Source organism: Gallus gallus, chromosome Z (genome assembly GCF_016699485.2).
Source record: "Gallus gallus isolate bGalGal1 chromosome Z, bGalGal1.mat.broiler.GRCg7b, whole genome shotgun sequence".
NCBI lineage: Eukaryota > Metazoa > Chordata > Aves > Galliformes > Phasianidae > Gallus > Gallus gallus.
Genome location: NC_052572.1, coordinates 80,435,735 through 80,450,586, shown reverse-complemented (window position 1 = coordinate 80,450,586; position 14,852 = coordinate 80,435,735). Strand labels below are relative to the sequence as shown.

General features: G+C 54.0%; 1 long non-coding RNA gene across 1 annotated transcript; it reads left to right on the top strand.

Moving 5' to 3' along the window:
- The first annotated feature begins 11,861 nt into the window (after nt 1–11,861).
- Nucleotides 11,862–13,017, top strand: LOC121108415. The gene is made up of 3 exons (XR_005842921.1): nt 11,862–11,891; nt 12,257–12,458; nt 12,872–13,017. It is a non-coding gene; the product is annotated as an uncharacterized LOC121108415 (long non-coding RNA).
- Nucleotides 13,018–14,852: the final 1,835 nt, after the last annotated feature.

Below are 14,852 nucleotides of genomic sequence, written 5' to 3'. Positions count from 1 at the left end.
TCCTGCCTTACGGTTTCCTTGTCTCACCAACCTGCTTGCATCAGTAAGCCAGGTGTCTTCTGCATCTTCTAAGGATTCGTCTTTCAGGTCCGACTGGTAACAGTGCGTAGCTTCAGTTTTTTCCAAGCAGTCCTGAAATGGTTGTTCTCCGGGAGTTCCGCTAAGGAGAGATGCTGGGTTGACAATAGGAGTTGCAGTTATTTCTGCATCATCCTGCTGTACCAGGATGGCCTGGTATTTCAGGAAGCCCTGGGGGTGAGAGCCAGTGCCCCCCTTTTACCTCCAAAACAGTATAGACACTGTATGAGATATTAAAACTGTTCTTCTTTGGCCTAGCGTAGATGTCCGAGGTTCTTGAATCTTGAGCACTGGTGCAGCCACCACCCTCAACCACTCTTCCTCACTTCCTGAAGGGGCTTTACCACCAGTCCGTAGCCGTGTATCCACGGTTGGCACCCTGCTGTCATTCCTGAGAATGTACGGAGTTCCTCGGCACTTTGTGGCTCAGGGCTTTGGCAGATGGCTTCTTTCCTGGCAGTCCTTGAGGTTCCAAGTCCAGCTGTAGCCTCCTATCCCAGATAGGTCCCTTGCCGTTGAGTTCTTGGTGCCTTCTGTTGAGAAAGTCGATCATCACTGAAACCAAGAAATTCAGCACATTCGCAGTCCATTGCACACAGCCCTCTTTGTTTCTGTGGCATCCACATGCTGCAGTCAAGTTCCACCGTGGGATGGAGGAACCCAAATCTCAGGCTCCCGAGTTGAGCAGTTCTCCAAAATCCTTGGGCTGTTCTCACAGCCCTGGCTAACACTGTCCAGGTGAACGGAGTCTTTTTTGTCCCGGACTGGGGCTCTCCTATTCAATGGCAAATCACCTTAGGCTTCCTTTGGCCAAACCAGGCAGAAAAGGCATCCTTCACATCCAGAAGGCAAACTCCACCTACTCATTCCCTAACTTAGTTACTAAAGTGTATGGATCATATGGATTCATCGGCAAGATTGGAGTATTGAATTTGGATTCACATTCAATTAGTACTCCGAAATCCACAAGTTATCTATGATTACTTTTCTCCTTCTCCAGTTGCATATCCTCAAAGGGCACTGCTTAACCCTGAGTGGGCTAGCCGTAGCTCTTGCTTTGAACTTTGGGCTGCATTTTGGCTCTACTAGGCATCCCTGATAGCCACACGGCTAAGCATACCTTAGTGAAGATTTCTGTAACTTCTGGGGGTACCCCACTGTTTGTCCCTGTTTGCATGAAAGCCAGACTTACCATTTTCAATCAGTTCATCTTGTTTGACCCTTAGCACCAGTGTTATTGAATTGACTCTCTGCATCCATTTGTTCTGATCAGTCTTGCAAGAGGAACGGTGTTGGAGAACCTGGCATCTACAGGCATGTATGTATTCCTCCTTATTTTCTCAGCCTCTCTTGAACTGATCCCAAAAGGGAAGCCTTTTCTTGTTGGGCAGTAGCTGCGACTTGTGTTGCAAAATCGTCTCCAGGCGGTAAGAGGCACCCGTGCCCACCGGAAACGAAACCTCTTTCTCCTGCTCTCCTAGCTGCGATTTCACCGGTGGATTTGCTAGGAATAACTTCCCAGGTTGCCATTCTTCAGCTTTTGCAATCAGAGACAGTTGGATTTCTGCACCGCTGTCTCATTTCCCTGCAGTTGGCACAGTGCTTTGGGTCCAGCAGGGCTGGAACCCTCCCCCTCCACGGGCTCTTCCAGGCCCCCCCCCACCTCTTTCTGAGGGGACCTCTGTGTCCTACGGCTCTACTCTAGCACCGCAACAGGAACAGCTGTTGCTCTTGCCAATGGCCTTACTATCTCTGTTCCTCAATCCATTTTTTTCCTTTCTCTTGCTCAGCTCTCTTTGGATCTACCACCCTGTTCCACCTTGCTCATCTTGGCCTTCCTCAGCCTGCGTCCTTCGGCAACTTTTCCCTTCCCAAACTCTCATCACTACATAAACAACTAGCATGACATTTCAGTTTCACCTCCTCCTCCCCGGAGATTTCCAGTGCTAACCCTGGAATTTTGGGTTTCCGAGATCTCTGCACATGAAGGCTATTCTCACTGCCAGTGCCCCATGCCCTGCACCTCTCCCCCTTTGCATGTAATGCTGTTTACAACACCACTCTCTGTGTGGGTCCGGGTCAGGAGGGGGTGTGGGCGGTTGCTCTCCTGCCAGTGCAGATATTCTCACTTTCTCTGTAACCCTTTTTCCTTTGTCCCCTCTTCATCCCCTCAGTTACACTTCCACATACCCTCAGTCATGCTTCTGTTTCCCACTAGCAATTACACTTACTTCTGCCATCAAAACCGTTTGTCCCATTCCCTTCAGAACCCACCAATCAAACAGCACAGTTCTTCAGTGTCCATAAACACCCAGTACTTAGTCTCGGGATTAGAGCACTCCATTCTAACAACTGGTCGTGTTACTTCATGGACCTTCCTTCCTTAAGAAAAACAGGAACTGTAAGAAGGTATGATAGTTACGGGTCCCCTTCCGATGCCGCTTCTCATCATCTTCTAACTTCCACATTAAGCACCACTGATTGCAATACTTGATGAGAGTTTCCTTCCTCAGGGTGCCTCCAGGTTCCCCTGCAGTATCCCACCAGTGTGCCAGTGCACATCCCAACGGGGCTTCTTTGGGAATTTCCTTCCCCTGGGAGCCTCCCACGATGTTGACCAAATTCTTCTTGATTCCTCATTTCCTCAGAGTTTCCACAGGCAACCCTGGACACCGCCTGCTGATCTTGTTCAGATGTGAACACTTGGATCTCACAGGTCTCACAGAAGCCTGACCACCTTCCTTGACACGCTTCCCCGCAATCAGAAGACAGTACTATGCAAACAGGCTGACACTCATTCCCTGCAAGGAACGCATCTCACTCACACCACAGTCACTCTGATCTTTAGAACAAAAGCCATGGTTTCAATGTAGTCCACAATGCTGACGACGTCTTTTAGCTGGCATCTTCATAAGGCTAGTACATGAGTCAGTAAGCTTTCAGGTTTCTCGGAAAGTCCGCTGGACCTGAAATGATTAGATCCACGGTACGGAACACTCAGCAGATGGTGATAACAATTACACAACCTAGAACTCCCACTCCTATCTCGCTGTTTCCAGAGAAAGGCGGGAGAGCTGTTGCTCTTCCCTTGCGTCCGACTTGCAGGTCCCCTTCCCCAGGCATCCTGTGAGGCCCTTCTCAGAGTCTCTAACTGCAGGGTCCCGTTCTCACTCTTCAGGCTTTGAGACATGCCTTCCAGTTGCACGTTGTGTTCTTTGTTGTGTTGACCTCTTGAGCTCCAGCCCTAAGGGAGGATCCGAGCAGTAGCGCAGAAGGAACGGTTTAGAGTGGAAGTGCACTGCAAAGGGCCGGAGGCAGCAGGAGCAGGGAAGTGATCATCGCCACTGTACTGCACTCAGCACTGGTGAGTCCTCTCCTTGAGTAGTGTGTTCAGTTCTGGGCCCCTGACTAGAAGGGGGACCCTGAAAGCCTGCAGTGTGTCCAGAGAAGCGCAATGAAGCTGTGAGGGGTGTAGAGCACAAGTGTGATGGGGAGCGGCTGGGGGAAATGGGATTCCTTAGTGTGGAGAAGAGGAGGCACAGGGAAGACCTTCTCCCTCTGTCCAGTTACGTGACGAGAGGTTGTGTTGAGGTGGGGGTGGTCCTCTTCTCCCGTGGAACTAGTGCTAGGATTAGAAGGAATGGCCTCAGGTTGCATGAGGGGAGATTGAGGTTGGATGTGAAGAAGAACTTCTCCAGTGGGTGGTCAGCCGCTGGAGCGGGCTGCCTGGGAGGTGATAGAGTTCCTGTCCCTGCAGGTGTTCAAGGGACACTGGATGTTGTAGTGAGGGACGTGGCTTAGTGGGAAGGAAATGGTGGTGGTAGGTGAATGTTTGGACTGGATGATCATGGAGGTCTTTTCCAACGTTGCTGATGCTATGATTGTAGGAGAGGCATCTGCTGGGTGAGTGCTTTGCTGGGTGAGCGTCCCCCCTGCTGGAAAGCAGGCAGCTGTGGTCTTTGCAGACAGCACATCCACGGGATTGGAGGCTTCTGAACCGGAACCTTGTCTTTTCCCGTCTCAGTGCCCGCTAAGTCACGTTGTTTGAAAGCAGCACCTTGGCGGCAACCTTGATTTCTGCAGCCTTCTCTGAGCTTTGTGCCACGAGAGCTGTGCCGCTTCTCCCTGTGATGTGAGAGGGTCTGGAAGGCCCTGCAAGAAGTCTGGGTAGGTGATGGCAGTGTCTCTTCCTTTCCCCGCCGGTGCTGGACATAGCGGGGAACGGGAGTGGGGGACATCCCAGCAGTGGATTCCTACCTCAGCAGAACGGAAGGGCTGTTCTGATGGGTGTGATTTGAAGTGGAGTGAGTCTGAGGCTGATGAGAGAAACGAGGGGCCTGTGAAAAAAAGGAGCATGCTGCATTTTGTGGCGCAAGATGTTCTGGGAACTGCTGCTAACAGTGCCCACAGACTTGGATGAATCTTCAGTCGGGTGCAGGGACGCGTAATGCTCATCTCAGATGTCACGCTGACAGCAGCAGTAGAGAGACAAATTTAATAGGGCTGCATGCTTTTTTTTTTCCTTTTGTTTCAGTCCTAACCGTGGAAGCATAGAAGCGTTACCCAGACAAATTGAGCATTTGCCACCTGGGCTTTCTACCAATGCCATAGGCAGTGGAAGTCAGCATCGCAAGCATCCGTGAGAGCCCTGCAAAAGACTGGTGAGAGTTACCCTGGCGGCCTCCTTTGGCAACCTCAGGTCTCTGTAAGCTCTCAAGCTGTGTCGTAAGTCCCCCCGTGGTGCTGACTCAGCTCTCCCTGTCTTTGGTGTAGGAGAGCTGGTCTTGAACTCCTTCCTGTTCCTGCCTATCATCTGCTCCCTGCTTTGCCCATGGCCCAGCGAGCCTTTTATTCCTCGCCCTCAGATTTGCACGTGTGATGAGAGCATCTGCTTATGTACATGTGCCACTTATGACAGTGCACTGCACGTCTGCTGCCATTGCTTTGCAGCCCTCGTGTGGTTGAGCACCACAGAGTCCTTTGCTTACTCCCCTCTTCCCGGTGGGATGGGGGAGAGAATTATGGGGGAAAAAAAAAGAAGGTGGAAACTCATGCGTTGAGAGAAATCTCTTTCCAAAGGTAGAGAAAAGGACAGAAGTAATGGATGCACGCGCACACACACACACACATATCTATATATGAATGTATGTAACAAGTGATGTAGAAGCAGTGGCTCAGCACCTCCCAAGCAATGGCCAAGCAGAGGAAGAGAGTGAGATGAGCTCCCACCCCGTCCAAACCCCCTTCCACTTGATGTCATATGGTATGGAATATCCCTTTGGCCCGTTGACATCAGCTGTCCTCATTTGGTTTCCTCCCAGCTCCTTCTTGAGAGCTTGCTGAGAACGGCCTTGGCTCTGTCCAGGTCTGCTTCTCAGAAACTATAAACACGAGAGTGTTCTCACTGTTGTAGCATCATAGCAGACACTGAAGAAAAATGGATCCCACCTGAGACTAAGACAGCCCCCCAGTGTCCGTGCAGCGAGCCGTGTGGGGCTGCAGGTCGTGCATTTCCCTGGCAGCATTGGCCAGGGGTGCTGGGGAGGTTTGCGTGCTCAGCTTGGGCATCGTGCTGCTGTGCGTGTCAACACAGCATGCTTCGTGCTCTCCGAGCAGCAGAACAGCATTCATCACCAAGTGGCTGTCAATATTTACTGGAACCAGATGCATTTGTGTCTCTGAGGCTGGGTTTACCCTACGAGGTCTTCCTGAAAGAGCTGTTTTGATTCCCTTTGTCTCTGTGCAAGCAGAAGCGCTTTCCCCCCTTGTGTTCCGTCCCACGGTATTACTCTTGGTGGGCAGAAGGAGCTGGTGGATTCAGCAGCAGTAGGATTCTGTTGGTTTCCTGTCTGCTGCTTCATCCCTGGAGCTCGCTGCTGCACGGAAAGAGTACAGGCATGTTTATCCCAGGGCTGCTGTAAAGGGGAGCCCGGTTGGCGTAGCAGTGAGCAGCAGCTAACAGGGCTGTGCAGAGGAGGGCTTTGCAGAAGGAGCAGGAGTTGCCTGTGTCCATCTGTTATCCTCGGATACGTTCTGGCAGTGAGGCAGCAGGCTGTGGCCACAGTGACTGAATGCAGACTTGGCAAGAGCCCCAAGGCTTGGGGCTGCCACGTGGCGTTTCCTAGCCCTACCCTCTTATATGCCTGGCAAAGCACAGCCACCCTGCACCCACGGCAAGCGTTTGTCTTAGTGTCATGTTTCATGCTGTCTTGTGAAGCTCAGGCACTGGGGGCAGCTTCCCCCCAAAGAAAAGGAGGAGGAAATGAGGTCTGTCAGTGGAAGCCAAAAGGCAAAAATCCGCTCCGGAAAGAAATTGGCAAGCAGTCTGGTAGTAGTGCTGTGTTTCTCTTCCTTTATTTCCATCCAGGTGCAAGAGATGGCTGCTCTAAGCCACCCTTGGGTGCAAAGAAGGACCCTAGTGTGGATTTGCCATAGGCCCAGCAAGAGGCCTCAAGAGGACCAAGCGCCGGGTCCTGCACTTTGGTCCTGACAAGCCCATGCCAGCTTCTCCAGGATTTGGCTGGTATGGAATTCCAACCACGCACTGATTTCTCGAACGCTGGGGTGCCCCTTTTGGAATCCTGTGGTCTTGTGACGTGGTCTTGCCTCCCCACCTTGTCCGTCCATGGTGGAGCAGCCGGGTGGCCCTTAGTGATGTCATAAGCGGCTAGAATGAGGGGAGGAGCAGCACGTGCTGCGTCCCTTCATTGGAGCGCTTGAGCTCGGCGTGAGTACGTGGCTTGTTGCACTTGTGCACTGATTGAGTCCGTTTGTCTTCATCCCGTCTTGCGCAGCGCCTTGTAGGTAAGCTGAGACGGTGCGGGATAGACGGGTGGGCAGTGAGGGCTTGAGAAGTGCTGGCTGGCGGAGCTCCTAGGATCCTAGGATCCTAGGATGCTTAGGCTGGACCGTCAGAGGCCATTTTCCCCGGGCCATCCATTCCAAAGCCATCCATCAAGGTGGCATTTGTGCCACAGTTTTTCCCTCGCCTTCTTTGCTAAATTGTGCAATCTCACTGACCTGCTCTTTCTCCCTCCCCTGCCCACCCTCCGCCTGCTCCCTTGGTGCAGCTTTTGCTCGCGAAGAGATCAGAGCAAAGTGACAAGGAACGGCTGCGGTTTCGAGGATCTTCTTCTACCTTGTTTCTGATCTCTTGCCAGGTACGTCACACGTTTTTGTCCCCCCACATGTTTCAGCAGCCCTGTGTTTAGTCGCACTGTGTGTAGTAACACAGCCTCGTGCAGCTGGGGTGTGGCACTGGAAAAAACGTGTGGGTTTTTCTCCACTTCCCCTCCAACTCAGCCCTTGCAAGGATGCTGCCTGTAGTGCTGGGACCAAGCTAGTGTGAAGGAAGTAATCCCTTAGGCAAAGAGCCCTAGTCCCACTCTGTGCAGAGCTGCAGAACGTGAGCCAGGGGCACAGGCGTGCATGCTTTGGCTGTGTGAGTGTGGCCCGACAGCGGTAGGGAGCACAGCAGAGATGCAGGCAGAGGAAATTCGTGGGCAAGGCTGCGGCCGGCGCTGGTGGTGAGGCTGCTGCTGGGAGCCGGGGGCTGGGGGAGCAGCTCCAGCCCCAGCAGTGACACCTCTCCCTGGCCTGCTTACTGTGCTCTCAGCGTGCTGCGGGCAAATGCATCTGCTGCTTTGTGCCAGAGTCCCCATCTGCTAGCAGAGGGACAGCGACGTGGTCCAGTGCTGCGTATTGCAACGGCTGTCCCGTTTGAATAGACTGCACAGTGGTTGTTGTTTCTAGAAGTAGTTCTGAAGAAGACTCTCATCCAGTGCTGTGTGAGCACAGGAAATGTGTTTCTTTTCTGTTGCAGCTTGTCGCGCCTGCTGTGATGGGCATCACGAGCAGCGAGATCAGCCGTGGGCCTGACCGGGCGTTGACGGAGGTACAGTGCGAAGCTCTGCTTGGTCTCTGTTCCCTGACTTGAGCCAGCAGAATGAGCCACAGTTGTGCTCTCCTGCTTTTCAAGAGAGAGAGCATCCTTCCGGCTCTCTCGGTGTCCCTGAAGAGCTGCCTTAAAAGCTTCATTGCCTTGCTAGTGGCATCGAGATGGCACCCTGAAATCCTCCTTGTTTGTCCTCAGCTCCTCACCATGGCCTGTGCTCTCTGTTTCAGCCTGAGAACCAGGGGAAGCCCTTGCTGGTCCAGGAGGAGCCATCTCTTAATATTCCAGCTATTGCTGCTGGCCATGTTATTAAGAGATACGTTGCCCAGGCAGCGGATGAGCTCTCCTTGGAGGTAAGCAGTTAAAGAAGGCATTCCTTGTTGTCACGGACAGAAGAGTATAACGTGTGAATGCATCAGGAATATTCTCAGATACCTTCAGAATGCCTTGTGAGCTAAAGCCCAGAAGATGCAGGTCCAGATAGGACTTGCACTGGGTTGGATGCAGGGAGGAGTTTCAGCCATGTCTAAAAGATGGTTTCATTTGGCATGCTTGCACTGTATTCTGTCTGGTGTGTAAGGCAGTGACTCTTAACCTCAAAGCCCAGCTTTCTCACGGGAAATGCCTGGAGAGCTGCCCCGGTGCAATTGCTCTCAAGCTGTGCGGCTCTTTGGCAGTGCAGAAGAAGGGTGCCATTTCAGCTGTGCTTTCCTCCCAGCTGTGCTGACGCTGGGATTGATGTTGCAATGTCTTGCAGGTGGGAGACCTGGTGTGCATTACTGCTATGCCAGCAAAGGAGCAGAGCCCCTGGTGGAGAGGCAAGCGTGGCTTTCAGGTAGGCACGAGCTTCAGACTCCTGGGCGCAATTGCAGTCAATGTCAGGAACAGTCAGCTTCGAGCTGCTCTGCCCTGCACAGGGTGGCTTCTGGACGTCAACAGTTTCCCTGTGTCGCTGTCAGAGGCCTTTCCCTTTGGCTCTGGGCTTGGGTGGGAAACTGTCTCCTCATGTGACTTAGAAGCAAGAGCCTCTCGTGCTCAATACGCAGTCAGGAGTTGACCATCTCTGTCCTTGTACAGGCACGAGAGGACAGAGCCATCTTCTCCGGAACCAAGTATTGCTTTTGTAGGTCTTCTGGCTGCAAAGGCCTTGAATGAGGATTACTTTGCTGCAGGCCATTCTTTGTTGGTGCAACAGTCGAGGCCTGAGAAACGCTGCATTCAGTATTCCATCTCTCTTTCTTTTCTTCTTACAGGTTGGGTTCTTCCCCTGGTGAGTGCGTGGAGCTCATTAGTGGAAAACTTCCTGAGGCCCTCATCAATTCAGCACCAAAGCCAGGTACGGATGTTACATGTGATGGCGCGGGGAAGTCACATGGAGTCTTTTCTGGGTGTGTTCTGTGTTGAATACCTCTTTATCCATCCCACGTTCTCCTCTGTGTTGATGATCCTTCCTGCATCCCACGGGGCGTAGGGCTGCTGTTTTGTAGGCAGTGAGAATGAGGGCTTGGGCAAATGCTCGAATCCTTGTAGAATGCAGTGTTGGCAATGTTCTTGCCGCTTTGACGTGCTCTGTAGCATGTGTTTCCGCTCAGCCTGGTCGCACTGAGCCCAACCTGAAATGAACTGGTTTCTTCCTTTTGTTGTGCAGTGCCAAAGAAGCGTGGCAAGCTCCTCAGCTTCCTTCGTTCCTTCGTGAAGGCCCGCCCAAAGGAACCGAAGCAGCGGGGAGATGGAGCTGGAGAAGGAGAAGGGGAGGGGTGTTTGGCTGTGACCTGGGAGAGCATCTTCTCCACTCTGGCCGTGATGGTAAGGAACAGCCCATTCCTGAGAGCTTCCTCCCTCTGTTGGGCATGTAAGATGAATGGGAGATTGTGTCCAGCAAGGGGCAGGTTGATAGCGGTGGAGAAACGTGAAATGGGAGTTGATGGCTGCACATAAGCTGAGGCTAATGCTCATAGGAGGCCGGCACACCTGTATTTGCTTAAAGCCAAAGGTGTAAGCCAATCCACGCTAGCCTGAAAGCAAAGTGCAGTATGTCTCTGGCTTCCCCAGAATTACTTTCTGCAGGCTGCTTGGCAGGTCCTGGCATTTTCTTGAAAGCCAAGAACACGTCCGTGTCCAGTTTTGTCCCCGGCTCCTGCCTGCCTGCGTCGTCTGCGACAGCCTTCTTTCTCCTGTGAGGAGGAGGCAAGCAGTAGCCTGGCTGGGCTTAGTGGATGGGATGTGACAGGGGCAGCGGCTGAAGCAGGACTTGAATCAGGAGCTCAGCTAAGCGCTGGCCCTTGTTCTGTAGTCCCCCAGGTCGTGCAGAGCTGCGCTGAGTTCATTCGAGCAGCACGGCGTGGTGCAGGGGATCTACCGCCTGTCCGGCGTGGCGTCCAAGATCCAGAAGCTGCGGTAAGAGTGCTTCTGGACTGTATGTTGTCTTGCTTTGGAGTTGTTTTCCTCTTTCTCCAAGCCCTCTGTTTTTGTGTCCTTCTCTCCAGCCATGACTTTGAGTCGGAGCAGATTCCGGAGCTCACCGTCCGGGACATTCACAGCGTGAGCTCCCTGTGCAAGATGTACTTCAGGGAGCTGCCGAGCCCTCTGCTGCCGAGCAGCTGCTATGGCAAGCTCTCGGTAAGCACAAGGCAATGGCCTTCAGTCCCTCTTCGTGGCCTTGTCCATCCAGCCTACACTACTACGCCTGCTGCACCTTTTTTTGGTCTGTTTTCTGTTGAAGTTCGGGGTTTTGGATGGGACCATCCAGTGGGTGTCGACTGTTACAACAACCAGACTCGTCTTCCTACACACCGGGTCCGCACAGTAACCCTGGTGTGAGCATCCTGCCACTGGAAATGTGGGAGATGGGAACAGCAGTGCCCTCTGCAGCCTCTGAGGCACTTTTTCTGTTAGCCCCATAGCCTTTGACTCGCATGATTGGTGTCTAAATCCCTCTCTGCTTTCTTCCAGGATGCTGTTTGTGCCAGTACAGATGAGGAGCGGTTGGTCAGAATGCAGGAGGTCATCCAGCAGCTGCCCGCGCCTCACTACAGGTCAGAAAACTGCTGCCCTCAGTCTGGGGAGCTCAGCCCTGCTGCATTTCAGAGGGCGATGATGCAATAGCAGGCTTTATCTCACGCTGGCAACATGATGCCTGTGTGTGTGTTGAAGTGGTTGCTGGCTCCTTGGGGTTGATGGATTGGGTCAGTTCATTGGCACGGGGGCACAGCTGGTGCAGCTGATGGCTGCGTCTGTGCTGTGCTGGGCTTGGTGCTGCAGTGTGGCACCTAGGAAAGCTTGATCTGCTTCCTATTCGTGAGAGTAGCAAGAACAAGCAGTGGCATTTCTTGAGGTTTGTTGTGTGAATTGCAGCACGGCGTGATCACTGGTGCTGAAGGTTTGGCTCTTGCTTTCCAGGACCCTGGAGTATCTGATGAGACACTTGGCTTGTCTCGCTGGGAGCTGCTCCGTCACAAACATGCCCGCTAAGAACTTAGCGATTGTGTGGGCTCCCAACCTCTTCAGGTAAACTTCTTTTTCCGTCTCAGCACAAGGCTTAGATCTGTTCTCCCCACGGGCACACTTTGGAGAGGAGGACAATTTGTGCTCTCTTGGTTTTGTCAGATGGGGCTGGTGTGTCCTTGATCACCGGGGAGAATGTCTTCAGTGGCATCAGTGCTTGCCCACTGAGGAAGTCTCCAGAGCCCAATTGGACAGCCTTTGGCTGCCCACATGCAGACGTGGGGAAACGATCTCGGGTCAATGACTTCTCCAATCTGCCTTTTCTACAGATCCCAGCAGAACGAGGCTGCCTGCGCCAGCGGAAGAGCTGCCTGCATGGAACTGCAGAGGCAGTCGGATGTGGTGGAATTCCTGATCAACCACACCGACGTCCTCTTCTGCTCCAGCTCCACGTCAGGCGTCGGAGATGGAGCAGGTGAGCGTCTTCCTGCATGAGCTTTGTCTTGATGAGACACCTTGATCAAATGCAGGCCTTCTCCAGGATTGTTGAGCTACGCTTTTGCTATCGAGGGGCCAGCATATTTGTGGGCTTAGATGAGAATATGGCAACCTGTGGCTGGATGCGGAAAATGTCCAAGCCCAAAGTTGAGCATGAGAAAACCGTCCCTGTCATGGTGATGTTTTGCGTGCAGGTGAACCTTGATGAAAGGGTTCTGACCTCCTCTTTTTCGAGTGGTTGGGATAAGCAAGGCTGAGAGATGTGCGGCACCTCCTCCAGAACTGTGATGGCTGTGCCGCTGCTTTCTGATCCTCCCTCTTAGCTGTGGCCTTCCCTTCCAGGGCGCAGTTCTCCATCAGGGCCCGAGTCTGTGCAGGTGTCTTCTCCTGCCACCAAGCTGCTCACCCTGGAGGAGGCACAGGCACAGAGGGGAGGCCACAGCACCTCTCCCGCACTGACACACATCATGGACATGGAAGTGGAAGAAGGCCCTGCAGCTGCGCGGGGGAAATTCCACGCAATCATTGACTTTCCATCTGAAAGGTAAAGAGGACTTTCTTTTCCAGCAGCTTCCTATCAGACTTGGTTGGGTGGGCTTTTGTGGGATTTTCTCCACTATTGCTAGTGCCAAAACTTGCAGAAGCTACGTGACGCTAATGGGGCGTGTGGTGGTGTACTGAATGTCCCCTCCCTTTGGACTCTGAGGTTCAACTAACAGGCATGCTCTGCATCTGGGTTGACATGGCTGAGGGGAATGTAACCAACAAGACTCCAGGGCTGAGCTCTAGGAATGGAACTATCCTCAACCGTGTGAATCAGAGCGAGCTTCCAAGTTTGTGTTTCAGCAGGAACCAGGCAGTGCTAGGAACAAGCAAGTGTTGGCAAGAGCTCAGGGCAGCTCTTCCCTCACCCTGCACCATGCACGACTCACACCGCTCCCTCTTTTCTCCCTCCAGACCAACTCCACCCAGCAGGGTGAAGGAATCCCCAGCATGCAGTTGGTGTTCCTGTTTCAGGCCGAGAAAACCATCCTCTGTGGCCAAACGCCAACTGCAGCGCGATGCCAGGGAGCCCTCGGAAACAGAGGTGGTGGTCCTGGCAGGTAAGGGTGCACATCCAGCTGTCAAAACCCTGCTTGTCAGCGCCATGGAATTCATGCTTGGAGTCCACACAAAAGAGAAAGACAAACAACAAAAGTGCAACAGTTCCTTTCGAGACAGTGCTCCTCCTGTTGCTATTGTCCTATTGGCTTTGTCCTGCTGCCACTGCAGAAGCAAATCTCAAGAACCACTCTCATCATTCAGCTTGTGCAAGTTTGCCACTAACTGTTTGCCTGTGTATCTACTCCTTCCTAGGTGAATCGAGCCCTCGTCCACGCAGAAGAGCCAGAGCGTATTAGCGATGGTTCACTGTGTGCTTCCATGTATGGGGAGCTGCTAGGAAGCATGAACCACTGCAGCTCGGATGACAGCCTGCCATATAACATCAGTGAGGGAATGAAAGTGACCATCCAAGTGGAAGCCCTCATCTCTCCCGGCGGTGCAGAAGACGCTGACCTGAGCCTGCCAGAAACAACAGTCACCGAGCTGGACTGTGACGGGGCACCATTGCAGTGCAGCCCAGCCAAAGCACAGCCCGAGTGCCCCGACAGCAGCAGCTCCATGCAGGAGCAGGTCAGCGTCAGCCAGGAGGAGCCGAGCCTGGTGGAGGGGGCCGTTAGAATCAGAGCTCCAGTCCCAGGCACCGGGCAGCAGCACGAGCTCTGAGCCCCTCTCTCCTTCACCAGAGACGATGAGTCCCATGTGTACACCGGACCTCTCACCAAAAAGCCCTCCTGGCTGTGACTGAATAAAAGCACGCTGGTGCTGGATCAACGCCTTGACTGCCTTCTGAGTCTTCATTCCCAGGGATTGGGATGGATGCAAGCAACAGCAAGGCAGCTCATGTTGCAAGGCTATGGCTGTGGGCTGTGCGTGCAGCAGAGCTGCGGGTTTGTTCCCATTTTGTCTGGCTGTGGGATGCCTGCAGCGAGAGCTGTGCACCCGTAGTGTATGGTAGCAAAGAATCTCCAGCATCCGGGATGCTGCTGATGATCATGCCCAGCTTCCGTGCTATGGCTGTGGCTTTGTGATGCTTTTGAGTGAGAGCTTTTGGATGCTCGTGGATGCCTCGGCTGGTCCCCGCCAGCTCTCTCCTCTCTCCCGCCGTGTCCATTCCTGGCTCCCAGCTACGAGCTGGCCCTGCAGAGCATCTGCAGCCCTGTCAGCATCAGCATCCAGCAGCGGCAGGAGGAGCTCCCCGTGAGCACCATCTGCCCGTCCCTCCCCCGGGCTCTCATTGGTCAGCGGCAGCTGTGTCCGTCCCCCTGCGTCTCATTGGTCAGCAGCAGCTCCGTCCCTCCCCCGGCGTCTCATTGGTCAGCGGCAGCTCCGCCGGCTCCCATTGGCTGAGCCGCCGTGCGCGGGAACGGCCGTTGGGAGCCGGCAGTTTCAGGCGCGGCTCTCGTCAGCGAACCGCCGCTCCGGCAGCCCGGGCCGCCCCGCAGGAGAGCGCGGCGTCGGCCGGAGCTGTCCGGGCAGCAGCGAGCCGGGAAGCCGCGGCACAACGGGAGCGAGTGCTGAGGACAGCTCCGCCGGAGGTGTGCGGGAAAACGGGAGCGGGAGAGGGAGAGGAGCCCTGCGCGGCCCCCCAAGCACACTGCCCTTTTCCTCCCCCGTGGACCCCCCGTGGGGTTGGGCTGTGGGATTGGGATGAGGGCTGTGGGATGGGCCGTTGGTTTGGGACGGATGGAGGCCTCGGGTCCCCCAGCGCCACAGTGCTGCTGCCAGCATCAGAACAGTGCCCCACCCCCAACCCCTCCAGCGCTGCACCCGGTGACCCCAGACCCCCTGCAGCCAAGCAGAACCGGGGCTAAGGTGGGCTGTGGCTACTGGGAGC